Genomic DNA, 21,747 nt, shown 5'->3' with positions numbered 1-21,747 from the left:
ATACTTACTCTTATAGATTATGTGAATAAAGAAGATAGAGAAACACTTGTAATCAGATTAGACATAGAAAAAGCCTTTGATTCCCTCACATGGGAATATCTATTTAAAACTTTAGCATTATTTGAATTTGCTCCTCCCTTCATCTTATTACTAAAAAAAACATATATATTAATAACTTAGCTTACATTAAATTAGGTCATTTTACCTCAGAATATATCCATGTAATGAAAGGTACTAAACAAGGATGCCCCCTTTCTCCTATTTTATTTGCTTTGGCTATAGAAATACTTGCAGAAATAATATGCAATAATCCAAGAATAAAAGGCATATAAGTCTATGACCAGTACATATCTAAAATAATGCTTTTTGCTGATGATATTTTATTAACCCTATCAAACTCCAGAGAGTCATTAGGAGAGCTAGAAGAAGTAATGGAGAAATTTTATAAGATTTCAGGTCTACACTTTAATAGATCAAAATCAAAATTTCTATTTTTAAATAAGAAAAAAGACATACAAGTTACAGATTAATCCATCATATGTAAACAAGAACTTTCACTAAATTATTTAGGAATAGTGTTATGCAAAAATATAAACAAAACAATATTAGTAAATTATAAAAACATTGCTGAAACAATAAAAATATATATAGTAAAGTGGAACAAAATTATATTAACTTTTGAAGACAGATTGCAATTAATAAAAATGGTCTTATTGCCAAAAATACTATATATATATATATATATATATATATATATATATATATATATATATATATATATATATATATATATATATATATCATTAGCAATGCAGTTAGCAATTAATAAAAATGGTCTTATTGCCAAAAATACTATATATAGCATTAGCAATACAGTTAATTCCTGAAAGATATATTCTTAAAGAAATAAACTCATGTTTAATAACATTTTTATGGTATCCCAAAAAGAATAGAGTAGCTCTAACTCATCACATTAGACCCTGGAAACAAGGAGGATTGAACTTCCCAGAAATAGAAACATATAAAAGCATATGTGCTTAGAACTACAATAGACTGAATAAAACCAAATTATTTTGGCAACTGGAAAGAATTAACAACAGCTATATTAACAAATGAATTTAATCTGTTAAAAACATTTTTAAAAGTAGACAAATCAAACAAACCCTGGTATATACTATGCATAAGTATACAATATAATACAACAAAACCTTCTAAAACAACACTTATTAATCATCAAATCAATTCCTTTAGGAAACTTATCAATGCAAACATAGATCTAAAACTTTGGTTTGACCTTTTAACCCCATTTACCATCACTATGAACTTTCCTCACAAAATATATAGAGAAACAATAACCTCCTGGGAACAAAATGGAATCTTATGCTGGTTTGAATGTGTACATAAATTAAATGTTTTAGACATACATATGATAAAAACTGCATACAATATTCCAACACAGGACTGGTTAACCTTACAAAGAATTCTAATGTACACTCAAGATTTATGCAGATTAATTAGTAATTCCTCATTTAGGGCGGCCACGGTGGTGCAGTGGTTAGCATTGCCGCCTCACAGCAAGAGGTTCTCCGGTTCGATCCCGGCTGGGCCTTGTGCCTTGAGTCTGCATGTCCTCCCTGTGGTCGTGGCGTGGGTTTCCTCCGGTGCTCGGTTTCCGACCACATCCCAAAGACATGCTTCAGGTGGATTGGACACTCTAAATTGGCCCTAGGTGTGTGTGTGAGTGTGCCTTCTGTGGAAGGTTGGGCGCCAGGCTGGCAACTTGACACTGTAAAACTCCACTGCCAATTAATGTGCGGACAAGGTGATCCGCTGTGGCGACCCCTAACTGGGAAAAGCCGGAAGAAGAAGAATTAGTAATTCCTCATTTAAAGATATTCCAAAATCTCATGAGTTTTATGTATGAATTTATATATAATAGTTGTGAAAATAAAAATTTAATTTCAAATCTATATAAAGAGTTAATAACTTATAAAACAATACCCAAACCATCATACTGGTAGTTCTTAACAAAAGGTCAGTCATTGCAGTTAACAGAAGAAATTAAAAGTAACATCTTACTATCAGTTAATTACACCTCTAACACTCAGTACTGGAAAATATTTAACTGGAAATACTTACATAGAGCATTTTTAACACCAGATAGAATTAAAAAGATCAGTACTACTAAAAATGTTTTTGCTGGAGGTATAAAAAATCAAATAATGCAGACTGGATTCATATTTTTTATGAATGTAATGCAATTAAATCATATTGGAATGGAATCAATAATTTTTTAAAAGCTTTATTTAATGAATCCTTTACCTTAACTAAAATATTGATAATACTAAATGTAAATGAAGGTCCCTACCTGAATAAGACAAATATGTATTTGTTATGGACAATACTTGCTATATCTAGGAAATGCGTAACCAGAAGGTGGAATTCAAATACACCCCTGACCTTGGAAGAATTCTACACTTTACTGAAGACAACTGCATTGATGGAAATAAAAATCAAAGAACTTCGAATTTATCCCAGGCCATTGGTAAATAATCCTTGAAAGAAAGTTATATCTTTGTTGGACACTCTGCAATAATCAATATTGTATTTCTGATAACTGATCTGTTAATTCTATATTTAATAACATACGGTGTATATAATTGAAAGTCAGGCTTTTGTAAATATTATATATAGTTGTTTAAAATGATATTAAAAATATTATGTAAATGTTATTTTAATTGAAAATAAAAAAAAAATATTTGAGAAAAAAAAATCATCTCTTCCTATAATGGACAAAGCATTACAGATACAATCTTATCATGAAGTATAGATTTGCCATACTCTTGCTGTAGACATGCTTGCGCAATTCAAGGTAAACCCTGAAAAAAAAAAAGAAATGTTGCAAAATATTTCAAAGGATGAGTTTAGTGCTGGTTCTGAGTCACTGTATAACAAGCAATTTTATTTCAAGTTTTATGTTCATAATATGTAAGTGCTTGTAAACAGCCCTGGAAAAAAAATTTTTATCTATTGTGCTGAAATTAACAACATGTTAGTATGGAAACCATTTCTTTTTGCAGCTATGATATGATCAAAATTAGCTTTTGGTTCTATCAGAAGTGTTTTTATTGGCTTAGAATATGATGGAGATGCAAACTAATGCTGCTCAAATATATAATAACAAATTGACATGATCAAGGTCCTTTTTTTCATATACAAGGAAATAAGATTTGTGTCAACTGTGTTAGAGTATCATGCATCCTATGGAAAGTTCATAAGCATAGGTGTAGTCAGGCCTGCACCATGAACATGTAGCACCTATAGCCTACTGTGGAGCTTACTGATACCCATGTTATCATCCAGTTCCTTTGTGAAGGTACTGCATACCAGTGCTCAAGTAGTCATGCAATTCCTTCATTACTGTCTGGATTGATGTGCTGAGTTTATCTTGCAGACTTTATTCGATAGGCATTGGAACTTTTGAAAATTTAAGTTTATTTCATTTCATGGCATGTTTGATATTAAGTTTTACTGAGGCCATATGTTCTTTTCTGTTCACATTACTGGGATATTCTAAGTAAAGTTTTTTGATCAGTAATGGGTCCCAATGTTCTCCTAGGAAAGAATAGGTCTCCTCTAATAAGACAATAAGATAAAGATGAGAGATAGAGAGATAGAGGAAGACAAGAACTCATTGGGTGTAAGACGAACTTTGGAACACTTCACATGAGTTTTGAGGAATCTTTGTGCCTTCTCCAGTTACTTCAGATGTATAGAGAGCAGCATTCCATAATTGTATTTGATTCTGTGGAGGATCAAGTGTGCACTTCCATGTATTTTTGTGGGGGGTACTGACTATAAGGGTATCAAATGAAGGATTACTGTCTGCAAGGAATGAAGACCTGAATGGTTTTTAGTCTTTGTGCAATTTTTAGTTGACATTAGTTGACTTGTGGCTGTTGCCTATCAATAGTTCATAAAAGTGCTTTGCAAAATGCCAAAAAATTCATTTTAAAACACTGATGACAATTTTTGTTGTACAGTTTCTAATTTGTGTACAGTGTTAACTGTCATTTGAAGGGAGGTAATAGCAACAGGGTTATGGAGAATTGGACAATATGCCAAATTTACAACTATCTACATACTTAGTTTGACAGAAATCTTACATCATTCAGATGACACATTAAACTCAGGCCCCCTCTGCTTGTGGTAGATCAGGCAGATGTAAAAGATTCCATGGCACCTATCAAAATGAATAGGGGAAATTCCCTAATGCACTGGCCAAATTTTCCCTAGTAATATAAAAACCACTATGGGTCTCCAAGAAAAGAGGCTAAAGAGGCTACTAGCCTAGTTCAACAAATCTAGTCAACAAAAATAAAAAAATAAATAAATAAACAAAAAATAAATGTATTAGGTATTAGAAATTAGGGGTATAGCCAACAGGTAATAAAGATTTTGATAATATCCCTTGCTCAATCCATAAATTGTGGTTATTTTGTGAATATAAATGGTTATTCACTGAGAATTAATAAAAGTATTAATTGTGAATGGTTTGACACATGAATGATAATATGGAAAATGGAAACTTTAGCTTAGAGTGTGATTGTAGATATAGGAACATTCAATGGTAAGAATCAAGAGGAGTGAAAGCCATGGCAATGGTGGCCTATAATGTTAAAAAGTCATTTTCATCTCAGTGTAAAACATGTAATGAGGGAGGTGGAAGATGTGATGTTTGGCTTGTGGCACATAATAGGTCAGTTAGACATTCCTGTAAGAAAACTACAAGCAGTTGATGCTGATGATATGAAGTCCCTACCTGCTCATGTAGTGGGCATGATATATCAAGCAGCAGAATAGATTTATGAAATATTAGAGTGGAAGAACTGGGTGGTCTAATAGAAAATATGGATAATCAGTTAATTGCAGTGGAGTATATGGTTAATAGAGAGATTCTGGGGTGGAATGGAGTGCTGAACAGAGATGAAGGTGTGGACCTGGAGTTTGTAAAAACTAAGATACCCCAATGAATAGGCTTCAGCAAATGGAATTATAACTGGAAACAGATAAAAGCATGTTGGTTGCCACTTAGTGTCTTAAATGACATATGGGAAACAAAAGCTACTTTGGTGCAATTTATAGCATAAGTTAAATGAACTGTCAATATATTTGTTTTATGACATAATGTAGACTGACTGCATAAAGACTGTGAATTTAGATGACTCAGTGAGACTGGTGAAGTGGAACAGGCATGGAGTAGCGGCAGGAGTCAAGCAGAAAAGGAAGCTTATTTTTGGGTACTGCAGCAAGGGAAAATGGTGCATATAATCTGCTTGCCTACAAAGTGTTATGAAGAGAAATTTATGTTAGTTCTTATAGCAATAACCGATGATGTTGGTGTGGTATATTGAAATTTACCCACAGTTGGTGTGTTTTAATCATGAGGGCGAAACCCGAGTGATTAAATAAAGCCAACCGTGGGTAAGTTTTAATATACAGCACAACCATGGAGTTGGTTATTGCTATTATACAATGACATTATTTAAAAAAAAAAAAGTACTTTTCTTAAATAATGCCTTTGTATAATGGTGCATTACTGTCCTTCCGCTGCTGGTGGTATACTGCTTCCTTGTGTTGATGTACTGCATGCTTATGGGACTTATGTTCCCACGCATACCCAGTACATCAATGCTCAGGAAAGTAAGCAATGGAGAAAAGAAGATCTCCATTGCTACACATTTCCTTTCTTTCTTTTTTTTAATTAAAAAAGGTTCTGGAAGTTTAGGGTAGGAGAGAGAGGCGAGGGTGCGGAAATACAAGGAAATCAGGTGCGTGTCTTTAGTTTTAAATAACGCACCTGATTTCCCTTGTATTTTCTACATGGTGTCTTTCTGTATGTCTGAGTCTGGGCTACAAATTTTGTTTTTATTTTGGTTAAAAAAAGTTAAAATTAAAGAATATACCAACGGAAAAAGTCCGACCAATCAGACCTTTTCCGTTAGTATACACAAACTAGTTGGGCTGGCCAATCAATGTGCTCGTTTAGAATGTTAATGGCCAGTCATTGTATAATAAACATTATAGCATGCTCAAAGGATCAGTCATTGTAGAGATCTAACCAAACTACAGTAAGATGCAACTTTAAAGATTCAGCCACTGAAACAACAAAGTGGGTTATTAGTGCTGTTCTGCTTGCAATAAAAAATAATTAATGGGACTTCATTCATCTATTTGTTCATAGTTCAAGCCTCCATGATAGAAGATGCATCTTATAGTAAGTGATAATTATTAGGACAGCCTGTAAACGAAAATAAGTGAGCAAAGTAATAGCTGTAGTGGGATGAAAGAGGCAGTAGCCCTGGGTAAAAGTTGTTAGGGTGTGTGACTGGTACTTGCAAACAGGCAATGATCACTCCCATCAGTTTATTTATTTATTTATTAACATTTAATTACCAGGAAATTCCAAATGAGTCAATTTTCAAAGGAGACCAAGAAACAAAGGCTCCAGATTATTATAAAACATTTTAAGAACAATAATTTTAGAATCTTCAAAAATAAAGCAAAGCATCTGCAGTTTAAATAATTATAACAAATTAGACTTAATATAAAAACTTTGGTTAAGAATTCATAAACGTTATATGACAATAATTTAATATTAAGAGAAATTTTAGACAGTTTGTAGAGAAATTAAAGATAACCTAGTGTAATACAAACAGGAACTGCAATATGAAGTAAGGGATCCCCCTCTCTTAAAACCCGATTGCCTCGTGGTTTTGGCATCTTTTCAGACTTGTTGGCTGTTGCTGAAGCACCCACCAAGAGGAGAAAACGCTGAGAGAAGAAAGGAGCCACTTTTAAGATTTGAAGTATTTTTCTTCATATTATTTGTTAAGATTTCTGCATTGCCACCTACTTTTTGCTGTTTTCCAGCTTGCTAAACTTGATATCTGTATTAGGAACTGTATTTAGAACACATCTACAGCCTGTTTACTGCATTTCCTGTGTTGCACTTATTTTAAAATCATTTTTTTCTTAAAACTTGCATTTTACCTGTCTCTGGCCTAGCACTCAAGTGTGGGGTCATTTATTGCACTGTTCTAACTTGTTGCTACTTGCGTATCTCTGCTATCTTTAAACAAAACAAAAAAACAAAAAATCTTGCTTTTTCAAACTTTCTGAAATTTAACAAAAAGTTCAGTTACAGATTTGCTGTTCTGAACTGTTTGTAAGTTTCTTGGAAGCCATTGCTTTCTTGGGATAAAGGGAAGTCTCTGTGTTCATCAGTGGCAGTGGTAAACACTGAACAGCCTGCCTGCCCCTGTGGGAGTGGTTATTCCCTAGAAACTGTAGTTTTATTGGCCATTTTAGGTCAATTCCAAACTCCTTGATGCCCCTCTTTTAAAACCCTCTTTTTTGTTTTACATAGTGCAGCATCAGGCAGCACCGCTTAATCAAGTTTAAACTATTCCTGGCTCCACAAAGTCTGCTCTTCACTTTTTCCCTTAGAACTGTTCCAAATTTCAAAGTAAGCACTCTATTTTCCTTCTAAAACCCAGCAGTAGCTAGGATAAGTGTCTTCTAAGTAAGCACTAATAAACTAAAGCACTACACCCTCTTATACTCCCTTTAAGTACTTGGCTCCCTATTGGTCCTTTTTGATCAAGTCAAAAAATAATTCCTTATACTATTCTGGCATGTCCAAAAGTCAGTTTCAGGTTTACTCTCCAGTCCAGCTGGTGAATATGGGAATCTTGAGGCAATGTTACAAATGCCTTATGTACACAGACCACCCTCTCCTCTTCCTAACAAGTTCAAATATATGTGAGAGATGCAACTATATAGCCAAACTGGAGGCTGAGCTCTCTCAACATAGTAATGGCCCAGTCAGTCTGGAGGAGAAGGTAATCACACACACCACAAATCCAGTCTCACATAGACCTATCGCAACAGCAAACCAAACACATAAATACACAAAACATGCTCGAAAGCTCTAAATAAAAATCTGCCCAAGCAACAGAGACCTCCAAAGCAGACATCCAAGCAACTGCTACCCCACAACAATACCCGTATCACATAGTTCACAAAGTCAGTGTGCCACACAGTCACAGCCGTTAAGGCTAAACAACACACCTAATACACTTGTAATAGGTGACTCTATTATCAGACACACTGGCGTCCCTCTCACCAGGCTGAACAAGGAGAAGGTCACTGTAAGCTGCCTTTCAGGTATCAGGATCCGCCACATAACACAAGCACTCAGGTCACTCCAAAGCAAATGCAAATATGACACAGTCATTGTCCATGCTTTGTGAATGACCTGAGGCATACCTCCTGGATTACATGAAAAGAGACATAGAGGAGCTCTCTGATCATGTGGCCCAGGCAGTATGGCTGACCTTGAGTAGCATCTTACCCTCACCAAGAATGATACCACAGTATAAAGACAAAATGATCAATTTCAACAACTGGCTAAAGTATTGGTGTCACTCAAAGGGGATCCAGTGTCTGTCAGCCTGGGATGACATGCTTGACAAGCCACGTTGCTTCACTAGGGACAGCTTGCACCTGCCACCACTGGGTTTCGAATACTGGCCAAGGCTCTTGCCACCCCATAGTGCCTTTTTGGCAAGGCTCAAAGACAAACCCACCTCCTTAGACAACACAAGGAAAAAGAAACTAAGGGTAATGCTGCTCAATGCCAGAAGTCTAAACCTCAAGATGCAGCACTCGAGGCTCTCCTCAGTATGGAGAATATCGATATCTGTGCAGTAACAGAAACCTGGTTCAAGGCTCCTGAGAGCACCCAGCACTGCCAGGCTATACCTCATACCATGCTTTTCCCCAAAACTGGGACCAAACCACAAGAGGAGAGGGAGTATCGTATTCATCAAAGATACCCATACCTCCAGGTTAGTGGCACTGCAAGCATCTGAGACCATCCATGTGCAATTAACAGGGGCAAAACTGCCTTCAGTTTGTAGCCTGCTACAGACCACCCTCCCAAACTCAGGAACCCCACTCGGCTTTCCTGAAGACACTGGAGAATATGAAGGTCTCTCCAAACACCATTATATTGGGTGACTTTAACTACCCAAACATAGACTGGGAGCACTACTCAAGCCCCAACACCCTAGCCCAATGGTTCCTAGAATTTATAAACTCAAATGCTATGGAACAACTGGTCACCACTCCCACAAGAGGGGACAACATATTGGACCTGATCATCACCAACATGGGGACTCTATGTTCCATACCAGAGGTATACCCCTCATTGGTAAGATCTGACCATAAATTAATCACTATGGACATCCATATTCCATGTCCACCCCCAGCAAAGGAAACCATGGTCAAAAACCTCTCAAAAGCAAACTTCCCCCTTCCCAAAACTGAGGTGGAATCCTTCAAAGCCTCAGGGCCAGTGGAAAATATGGCCCAAACCACAGAATCCTTTACAAATGCATTATATGGATACCTACAGGAATGCATGGATCATGCTATCCCAAATAAAACCAAGACACGCTCCTCCAAAGGCAGGAGACCTGTCTGGTGGACCCCAGCCATAAATAAGCTGTACAACAGAAAGAGGAAGCTACTACATGATAGAGCAAAATCCCTGAAACGTAAGGCAACTCTGATCAGTACTAGCAAGAAACTACGATCCCTCATAAAATCATCTAAGGCTAGCTTTGAAAGAAAAATTGCACAAGACGCTAAAGATAATCACAAGGCTTTCTTTAGTTTTGTCAGAAACCTGGGTGGAAACTCCCAGATATGCTCTGAGTTAGTGCAAAATGACAAAAAATACACTGAACCCACAGACATTGCCAACATCCTGGCAGACAGGTTCAGTGTAAACTCCACACCCAAATGAGCAAATGACTATCCCAACAGGTGTAGCCTCCCTGACATCACAGATGCACAGGTGAGAGCTGCCCTCTCCAAAGCAAAAACACAGCATCAGTGGGACTGGGCGGTGTCCCGGCTGCGTTACATGAGCTCAAGAAGAACTGAACCCTCATATAAATTACTGTTCAGTCTCAGCCTTACAACAGGATATGTACCCAAAGAATGGCGTACTGCAACAGTGGTCCCACTCCATAAAGGTGGTGCCACAATGGACCCCGGAAACTATCGCCCTATAAGCCTAACTAGCCTGGTCTGCAAAGCTATGGAGTGTATCATCATGAAACTCAGAAACAAAGACATTGGGAGCCTCCAAACACTGGATCCTACCCAATTGGCTTTGTTAAGGGCAGATCTTGCCTCTTGAACCTGGACAATTTCTTTGAAACAGTCACCAAGGCCATAGACGAAGGGAAGGTAGTCCACACAGCCTACCTTGACCTTGCAAAAGCCTTCGGCACAATACCCCACTAGGGCATCATAAATAAGCTCACCAGCTTAAATATCAACCCCTATGTCACAAGATGGGTTGCAAACTGGCTTAGGGATAGAACCCACATGGTCAGAATTGCAGGTGCCATGTCAGACTCTAAACCAGTTACAAGTGGCATCCCACAAGGCTCAGTCCTAGGACCTCTCTTGTTCGGTATATATTTTTTGAGGTACAGGCTAACACAGGAGGACTACGGCTGACAAAGTTTGCAGATGACTGCAAACTGGGGCCATAATCGACTCACTGGCTGACACAAGCATCCTCCAAAAGGTCTCACAGAGACAGATAACTGGTGCCAGAGCCATGGCCTAAAGCTAAATGCCAAAAAGTGCATAGTCATCCCTTTGGGAAAAACAAAATTACCACATAGGTGGTAATCCATTAAGTACAGAAGAAGTAATTAGGGATTTGGGGCCCAAGTAGACTGCAATCTCTCCTTTGACAATCATTGCCAAAGTGGTTAGAAAGACATTCTATATAGCCCACCTTATCACAAAGGGGTTCACATCTAGATCAAGAGAGGTCATTGTGCCCCACTACTCATCACTCATCAGGCCCATAATTGAATACAATGCCCCATTTGGGATGTACCTTACCCAACACCTGCTACAACTAGAAAGACCCCAAAAGTACCTCACCAAGAGGATCAAGGGACTCAAACAGATGCCCTACGCCGTTAGGCTAAAGAAACTCCAGCTCTACTCAGTTGCTTATTGCCTACTCAGAGGCAATCTGTGCCTGACGTATAAAGCCATGTCCAACCCAGAATTAATGGACATGTTCCACCTCAAGAAATCCAAATCCATCAGAACTACACGCTCCAGTGACTTAAACCTCAGCACAGAAATAAATAGAACATGCTGGAGGGACAGATTCATATCCCAGAGGCTCCCCTCACTCTGGAACAAAATCCCAATCCATGTCAGACAGAGCCCCTCAATGACCCTCTTCAAGAAGAATCTTGACGTTTGGATGGGAGATCGTAAATTTACCCCTGGGATCTCTTCTGTGTCACTGCTAGACAGAGCAATAAATGGGCTATCTTCTGTGACCTACTATACAGAGGCACAGTCAACTAATCTAAGAAGGGTGGTGAAAGCCAAACACACTCTGGCTAGGCTTGTAAATACCCTAGGGCAAATAGCCTAGTATCAACCTATGAACCTATGAACCTATGAACATCCTTATGGTATATTCTCAGAAAGCTTTTAAGTAACAGCAATCATAAGATTGTGACTGCTTAAAAGATAGGCAGAGTATAAAATTGTAGCATGGTGCCATTATGCATAGCTGCTCCCTACAGTGGATCAGAGTTGGCAGATGCAAATGTTATTGCATGACAGTAACACACAGCTATTATGTATATAAAAGTGCTAACTGCAATGTATAAAAGTTTGATCCTGAGAAGCTTTGCATGACTGTAGCTCTAACAAGTAATCTGCTTAATGCACAGTTCGATATGTTCATTCTTAGAAAGCATTTAAAGAGCCACAATCACATGATTGTGAATGTTTAAATTAAAAACAGTGTGGGAAACTATATTTAGAAAGTGTTAAGTATAGTTGCTTGCTACCATATATGAAAGCCAGCAGAAATAACAGTTAGCATGTGGCAGTAATAGCAGCAAATAGCTATTATATATTTATAGCTGCTAGGCAAAATGCCTCAACGTTTGCTTCTAAACGCACAGTGTTACAAAAATTTTTGTAACAAGTCATTATCTTCATGCTACAAAGTTGCCTGCATGCATTTTTTTTCCTGGTGCAATCAAAGATGTAACTAGGGGTACAAATATTTTGGTGATCTTCAGGTTATTTCATCCAGAATAATATTTTCATCACAATGTCTTTCTCACTTTTATTGAAACACACTGATCAAAACTTAATGTCCATAATAAATTCAATGCATTTTTTGGAGTACTTTCAATGTTCTCTTAATAAATGTGTAGTCTTAATATGTATCATGAAATACTTTCTTCATCTTTAGTTGCAGTAACTGCAGATCTCAGTGAGAATTATTAGTGTATATTACTTCAGTGCCTCATCTGTTGTTTTTATGTTGTGAAAAATAGACCTCATAGCTATGTTCTAAAAAGCGATCCTTGTGAAACTCTGTTGATATCTTGGTATGTCTACATGTGCAAACTGCTTAGATTCATAGGTTAGTACTAAGCTAGCTGCCCTTGTGAGCCATTTTAAGCTTAGCCAATTACCCCTTATGAGACTCAAACCCTGTACCTTGTGTTTATAAGGCAAACACCTTAACCATTAGGCCACCCTCCTAACCTGCTATTCTTTCTAGCCAATTGTTTACCTATTGGATTATAAAATGATATCCTTATCACATGTTTTTTGTAAGATATGTGTGCAGCATTTTTTTGTCAATTCCTTGTCCAGTTTTGATGTTGTTTCTTCAGAAAATACTATTAAATTAAAGAGGTAGAAACTTCCCTTGACAAAACAATGGGCCATATTAATGAAATCTCTCTACATCATGCTAAGTGAAAGCAGGGATGAGCAGGGTGTGTGCATTTTAGGAAATATGTTAAAACAACAAAGCCAGCCAGAAAACAAGGCACAGCTGAGTTATATGCTAATGACTGTGTAATGAGCTTTGTTGTCTGCTAATGAAGTAAAAATATGGAGGACCAATTCAGAAATGTATAAATGATGAACAACAATTCTGAGTGCACATTAATAATGAATATGGTCACATTCAAGCAGAGGAAAAATCAAAAATATATTGAGTTTTTGCAGCAGTTGTAAGCCTGTACCTATAAGAGGCTTTCATAGCAGCCACTGTTGCTGATGGTGTGCAATGTAACCCCAGAGGAGCAGGGTCTTCTGACAGCACTAAACTGTCTTGTCCTCCATAACAGCAACATAATGAACCACTACTGAGTGGACAGAGACATCATTGTACATATAACAGACTTGTATAAAAGGTGGAGGTATTATCAAGGCTGGTAAAGCAGCATGATGCACTAGGGTTTCCTCATGTCCAAATAAGCATCAGAAAGGTTCCCAACTATATATCATCTAATTATATAACTCCCTCTATAACAAAAGAAAGTCACAATGTTCTTCTACAGGAATTAGAATTATTTTTCTAGGTGCTTTAAAATATCCAACTATGGTCTGGAAAAATATGCACCACCACTAGTGCAGCAGGAGAGGGCTTCCTTGCCTTTATCAATACAAGTGCCCTCGAACAATTAGTCAGAGTGCCTATTAGGAGGAATAACATCTTGGAACATATCCTTACTAATATTTGAACATCTTGCACCATCCCTTGCATATCTTCATGACTTGTTAGGTCTAACCATAAAGCGGTTTCCTTCAAAATAAAATAGAAACTACAAATCCTTTCCACATAGGGTACCTTTAGAAATTTCTTTAAGACAAACTTCCCACTCCTAAGTGATACATTGGCAAGTTTCAAATTCCCACCAAACCCAGTTACTCCACTGAATAAACATAAATGCACACCCTCGCACTATACCAGCATGTAAATTGCTACAAAGATGCTGTTGTATCCTGTAGCAGCAAGTGCAATGTCACCAAACCAATGGATGAAGGCAAAATGATACACACCACATAATGTGAGCTGGCTACAGATTTTGGCACAATTCCCCACTAAGGCATAGTAGAAAAGCTAAATAAACTGGGAATAAACCCTATGTCACCCACTGGTATCCTACCTGATTCACGGATAGGATGCAGATAATCAAAATACGGGAAGTTACCTACACAAAGAGACCAGTCACAAGAGGAATCCCCCAGGGTTCTGTGCTGGGACCTGTCCTATTTCTGAAGTAAAAGCCAATACCAAAGGAGTCTGACTGACTAAGTTTGCAGATGACTGTAAGCTAGGAGCAGTCATTGGATCCCCAAATAACTTAGCCATCGTGCAGGAAGGTTTGTCTCAAATAACTAACTCGTGTCAAAATCATGGACTGAAACTAAATGCCAAAAAATGCATTATTGTATTGTTTAGGAAGTCATCCACCCCAGAGAACTACCATATTGACAATACGAACCTTAAGAGTTAACTCAGTTATTTAGAATTTGGGAACTTATGTGCACAGTGACCTATCTCCACATGGATAGTAAGCCTGGTCAATAGAAGGGGCAGTCTCTGGGGCACATATTTGTCTTTCCAGCATGTTTTCTTTCAGTCACCAACAAAATTTAGGTCCATAGACCTTGTATTTCTGGTACTGTTTGACTTCCAAATATGCTGGAGATTCATAAGTGTGGGTTTGGAAGATGTCTTGTAAGCCAGGCATGGATCCTATTGATAGATCCACAATCTATAGGAGACTGAGGGGTCTATATTGAAATACCGAAAATCCTCTTGTGTGAATAAGTAAACGTCGACATATAAACAGCGATACGCTAAAAGAGACAACGAACGCACAAAATCGAGAAATACAAAGCGTCAAATCCTCATAGTTGGCCAACTCCACCTCCGCTACATACTGCCTACCAAACAAAATAAAAAAACACACTATACCCATACCTACATTTCACCTACATAACCCATATTCTAATAAAACCTACATGACACACAAATACATCTAACTATAAAAAAACAACACCCAAAAAGTTAAAAAATTACCGTGATATACTCCGCTACTCAACTACATTACTATATATACACTAAATTTAACCCTATTTCTAACCCTAACATCTAAGTTAAACATACCACTACATATGCACTTACCTTAACCTGCACCCTAACCCTAAGGTCAGTAACTATTGCACACTTATCTTAGGAAGCTAAGGAAATCACCTACTGCCGTGGACAACTATGGCAGTTCAATCTTCAGATCTTCATGGTTCTGGACGTTAAGCTCTTCTGTCGGCTTCACTGCATGCGTGTCGATGTTTAAGTATTCGCACAAGAGCATTTTTGGTAATTCAATATAGATCCGTGACTGAGTAGAGGCTAAAGGATTTAAGGTGTTCTGCATAGGGCAGGTTTGTTATGCTTTTGTATTCTTTTTGTAAGAAACCTCTGAGGTTGCTCTAGTTGCTGCATATGCCTGGTCAGGCACATACCGATTGGAGCATTGTACTCTATGATTGGTCTGAAAAGGACAGAATACAGTGAGATAATGATCTATTTGGACCCAGATGCTGTGCCATTATTCAGCAGCTGTGCAACATCAAAGGATTTTCTTACCACTGTAACCACATGGTGGTTGGAGATAAGGCTACTATTTACATGCATTCACAGATCCCTGACCACTGGGTCAACTCTTAGGGGTGTATTATCAACATGGTAATTAACTGGGATGGTTGACTTCCCATCGGGTACAATTATGCATTTCTTAGCATTGAGATTAAGACCATGGCTTTGGCACCATTTTTTAGTCAGGGATAGACCTTCTTGAAGTATGCCTGTGTCTGCAGTGGAGTCAGTTATAACTTCCAGCCTGCAATCATCTGCAAACTTAGTCAGCCATAAACCTTCAGCATTTGTTTCCATTCCCGAGAAGTAGATGCCAAAAAGAAGCAGGCCCTGTACACAGCCCTGGGGAACTTCACTAGTGAGTGGCTTCTTGATGGAGGTAGCCTCATTTATTTTGACCTCCTGGGTCCTATCAGTGAGCCAGGTGGTTATCCAGAAGATGATAAAAGGGTTGATCCATAAATTTGTGTTCTTGTTTATAATGCCTGAGTGGGGTACTGTATCAAAAGCCTTGGCCAGGTCAAGGCAAGCTGCATGCACAGTCTTGTCTTCATCCAGTGCTTTGGTGACCCTCTGGCCAAATTTCCCCTAGTAATATAAAAACCACCATGGGTCTCCAAGAAAAGAGGCTAAAGAGGCTACTAGCCTAGTTCAACAAATCTAGTCAACAAAAATAAAAAAATAAAAAATAAATAAATAAATAAATAAACAAAAAATAAATGTATTAGGTATTAGAAATTAGGGGTATAGCCAACAGGTAATAAAGATTTTGATAGTATCCCTTGCTCAATCCATAAATTGTAGTTATTTTGTGAATATAAATGGTTATTCACTGAGAATTAATAAAAGTATTAATTGTGAATGGTTTGACACATGAATGATAAAATGGAAAATGGAAACTTTAGCTTAGAGTGTGATTGTAGATATAGGAACATTCAATGGTAAGAATCAAGAGGAGTGAAAGCCATGGCAATGGTGGCCTATAATGTTATAAAGTCATTTTCATCTCAGTGTAAAACATGTAATGAGGGAGGTGGAAGATGTGATGTTTGGCTTGTGGCACATAATAGGTCAGTTAGACATTCCTGTAAGAAAACTACAAGCAGTTGATGCTGATGATATGAAGTCCCTACCTGCTCATGTAGTGGGCATGATATATCAAGCAGCAGAATAGATTTATGAAATATCAGAGTGGAAGAACTGAGTGGTGTAATAGAAAATATGGATAATCAGTTAATTGCAGTGGAGTATATGGTTAATAGAGAGATTCTGGGGTGGAATGGAGTGCTGAACAGAGATGAAGGTGTGGACCTGGAGTTTGTAAAAACTAAGATACCCCAATGAATAGGCTTCAGCAAATGGAATTATAACTGGAAACAGATAAAAGCATGTTGGTTGCCACTTAGTGTCTTAAATGACATATGGGAAACAAAAGCTACTTTGGTGCAATTTATAGCATAAGTTAAATGAACTGTCAATATATTTGTTTTATGACATAATGTAGACTGACTGCATAAAGACTGTGAATTTAGATGACTCAGTGAGACTGGTGAAGTGGAACAGGCATGGAGTAGCGGCAGGAGTCAAGCAGAAAAGGAAGCTTATTTTTGGGTACTGCAGCAAGGGAAAATGGTGCATATAATCTGCTTGCCTACAAAGTGTTATGAAGAGAAATTTATGTTAGTTCTTATAGCAATAACCGATGATGTTGGTGTGGTATATTGAAATTTACCCACAGTTGGTGTGTTTTAATCATGAGGGCGAAACCCGAGTGATTAAATAAAGCCAACCGTGGGTAAGTTTTAATATACAGCACAACCATGGAGTTGGTTATTGCTATTATACAATGACATTATTTAAAAAAAAAAAAGTACTTTTCTTAAATAATGCCTTTGTATAATGGTGCATTACTGTCCTTCCGCTGCTGGTGGTATACTGCTTCCTTGTGTTGATGTACTGCGCATGCTTATGGGACTTGCGTTCCCACGCATACCCAGTACATCAATGCTCAGGAAAGTAAGCAATGGAGAAAAGAAGATCTCCATTGCTACACATTTCCTTTCTTTCTTTTTTTTTTAATTAAAAAAAAGGTTCTGGAAGTTTAGGGTAGGAGAGAGACGGAGTGGCGGAAATACAAGGGAAATCAGGTACGTGTCTTTAGTTTTAAATAACGTACCTGATTTCCCTTGTATTTTCTGCATGGTGTCTTTCTCGTATGTCTGGGTCTGGGCTACAAATTTTGTTTTTATTTTGGTTAAAAAAAAGTTAAAATTAAAGAATATACCAACGGAAAAAAGTCCGGCCAATCAGACCTTTTTCCGTTAGTATACACAAACTAGTTGGGCTGGCCAATCAGTGTGCTCGTTTTAGAATGTTAATGGCCAGTCATTGTATAATAAACATTATAGCATGCTCAAAAGGATCAGTCATTGTAGAGATCTAACCAAACTACAGTAAGATGCAACTTTAAGATTCAGCCACTGAAACAACAAAGTGGGTTATTAGTGCTGTTCTGCTTGCAATAAAAAATAATTAATGGGACTTCATTCATCTATTTGTTCATAGTTCAAGCCTCCATGATAGAAGATGCATCTTATAGTAAGTGATAATTATTAGGACAGCCTGTAAACGAAAATAAGTGAGCAAAGTAATAGCTGTAGTGGGATGAAAGAGGCAGTAGCCCTGGGTAAAAGTTGTTAGGGTGTGTGACTGGTACTTGCAAACAGGCAATGATCACTCCCATCAGTTTATTTATTTATTTATTAACATTTAATTACCAGGAAATTCCAAATGAGTCAATTTTCAAAGGAGACCAAGAAACAAAGGCTCCAGATTATTATAAAACATTTTAAGAACAATAATTTTAGAATCTTCAAAAATAAAGCAAAGCATCTGCAGTTTAAATAATTATAACAAATTAGACTTAATATAAAAACTTTGGTTAAGAATTCATAAACGTTATATGACAATAATTTAATATTAAGAGAAATTTTAGACAGTTTGTAGAGAAATTAAAGATAACCTAGTGTAATACAAACAGGAACTGCAATATGAAGTAAGGGATCCCCCTCTCTTAAAACCCGATTGCCTCGTGGTTTTGGCATCTTTTCAGACTTGTTGGCTGTTGGTGAAGCACCCACCAAGAGGAGAAAACGCTGAGAGAAGAAAGGAGCCACTTTTGAGATTTTAAGTATTTTTCTTCAGATTATTTGTGAAGATTTCTGCATTGCCACCTACTTTTTGGTGGTTTCCAGCTTGCTAAACTTGATATCTGTATTAGGAACTGTATTTAGAACACATCTAGAGCCTGTTTACTGCATTTCCTGTGTTGCACTTATTTTAAAATCATTTTTTTCTTAAAACTTGCATTTTACCTGTCTCTGGCCTAGCACTCAAGTGTGGGTCATTTATTGCACTGTTCTAACTTGTTGCTACTTGTGTATCTCTGCTATCTTTAAACAAAACAAAAAAACAAAAAAATCTTGCTTTTTCAAACTTTCTGAAATTTAACAAAAAGTTCAGTTACAGATTTGCTGTTCTGAACTGTTTGTAAGTTTCTTGGAGGCCATTGCTTGCTTGGGCTAAATGGAAGTCTCTGTGTTCATCAGTGGCAGTGGTAAACACTGAACAACCTGCCTGCCCCTGTGGGAGTGGTTATTGCCTAGAAACTGTAGTTTTATTGGCCATTTTGGGTCAATTCCAAACTCCTTGATCCCCCTCTCTTAAAACCCTCTTTTGCGCGTTTTTACGCATAGTGCAGCATCAGGCAGCACCGCTTAATCAAGTTTAAACTATTCCTGGCTCCACAAAGTCTGCTCTTCACTTTTTCCCTTAGAACTGATCCAAATTTCAAAGTAAGCACTCTATTTTCCTTCTAAAACCCAGCAGTAGCTAGGATAAGTGTCTTCTAAGTAAGCACTAATAAACTAAAGCACTACACCCTCTTATACTCCCTTTAAGTACTTGGCTCCCTATTGGTCCTTTTTGATCAAGTCAAAAAATAATTCCTTATACTATTCTGGCATGTCCAAAAGTCAGTTTCAGGTTTACTCTCCAGTCCAGCTGGTGAATATGGGAATCTTGAGGCAATGTTACAAATGCCTTATGTACACAGACCACCCTCTCCTCTTCCTAACAAGTTCAAATATATGTGAGAGATGCAACTATATAGCCAAACTGGAGGCTGAGCTCTCTCAACATAGTAATGGCCCAGTCAGTCTGGAGGAGAAGGTAATCACACACACCACAAATCCAGTCTCACATAGACCTATCGCAACAGCAAACCAAACACATAAATACACAAAAACATACTCGAAAGCTCTAAATAAAAATCTGCCCAAGCAACAGAGACCTCCAAAGCAGACATCCAAGCAACTGCTACCCCACAACAATACCCACGTATCACATAGTTCACAAAGTCAGTGTGCCACACAGTCACAGCCGTTAAGGCTAAACAACACACCTAATACACTTGTAATAGGTGACTCTATTGTCAGACACACTGACGTCCCTCTCACCAGGCTGAACAAGGAGAAGGTCACTGTAAGCTGCCTTTCAGGTATCAGGATCCGCCACATAACACAAGCACTCAGGTCACTCCAAAGCAAATGCAAATATGACACAGTCATTGTCCATGCTTTTGTGAATGACCTGAGACGTACCTCCCTGGATTACATGAAAAGAGACATAGAGGAGCTCTCTGATCATGTGGCCCAGGCCGGTATGACGCTGACCTTGAGTAGCATCTTACCCTCACCAAGAATGATACCACAGTATAAAGACAAAATGATCAATTTCAACAACTGGCTAAAGTATTGGTGTCACTCAAAGGGGATCCAGTGTCTGTCAGCCTGGGATGACATGCTTGACAAGCCACGTTGCTTCACTAGGGACAGCTTGCACCTGCCACCACTGGGTTTTCGAATACTGGCCAAGGCTCTTGCCACCCCCATAGTGCCTTTTTTTGGCAAGGCTCAAAAGACAAACCCACCTCCTTAGACAACACAAGGAAAAAGAAACTAAGGGTAATGCTGCTCAATGCCAGAAGTCTAAACCTCAAGATGCACGCACTCGAGGCTCTCCTCAGTATGGAGAATATCGATATCTGTGCAGTAACAGAAACCTGGTTCAAGGCTCCTGAGAGCACCCCAGCACTGCCAGGCTATACCTCATACCATGCTTTTCGGCCCCAAAACTCGGACCAAACCACAAGAGGAGAGGGAGTATCCGTATTCATCAAAGATACCCATACCTCCAGGTTAGTGGCACTGCACGAAGCATCTGAGACCATCCATGTGCAATTAACAGGGGGCAAAACTGCCTTCCAGTTTGTAGCCTGCTACAGACCACCCTCCCAAACTCAGGAACCCCACTCGGCTTTCCTGAAGACACTGGAGAATATGAAGGTCTCTCCAAACACCATTATATTGGGTGACTTTAACTACCCAAACATAGACTGGGAGCACTACTCAAGCCCCAACACCCTAGCCCAATGGTTCCTAGAATTTATAAACTCAAATGCTATGGAACAACTGGTCACCACTCCCACAAGAGGGGACAACATATTGGACCTGATCATCACCAACATGGGGACTCTATGTTCCATACCAGAGGTATACCCCTCATTGGTAAGATCTGACCATAAATTAATCACTATGGACATCCATATTCCGTCGCCACCCCCAGCAAAGGAAACCATGGTCAAAAACCTCTCAAAAGCAAACTTCCCACTTCCCAAAACTGAGGTGGAATCCTTCAAAGCCTCAGGGCCAGTAGAAAATATGGCCCAAACCACAGAATCCTTTACAAATGCATTATATGGATACCTACAGGAATGCATGGATCGTGCTATCCCAAATAAAACCAAGACACGCTCCTCCAAAGGCTGGAGACCTGTCTGGTGGATCCCAGCCATAAATAAGCTGTACAACAGAAAGAGGAAGCTACTACATGATAGAGCAAAATCCCTGAAACGTAAGGCAACTCTGATCAGTACTAGCAAGAAACTACGATCCCTCATAAAATCATCTAAGGCTAGCTTTGAAAGAAAAATTGCACAAGACGCTAAAGATAATCACAAGGCTTTCTTTAGTTTTGTCAGAAACCTGGGTGGAAACTCCCAGATATGCTCTGAGTTAGTGCAAAATGACAAA

This window comes from Protopterus annectens, chromosome 6.part0, assembly GCF_019279795.1.
Source record: "Protopterus annectens isolate FY-2018-M chromosome 6.part0, PAN1.0, whole genome shotgun sequence".
Lineage (NCBI taxonomy): Eukaryota > Metazoa > Chordata > Ceratodontiformes > Protopteridae > Protopterus > Protopterus annectens.
The sequence above is the reverse complement of the archived record's forward strand: the minus strand, read 5'-3'. Positions refer to the sequence as shown.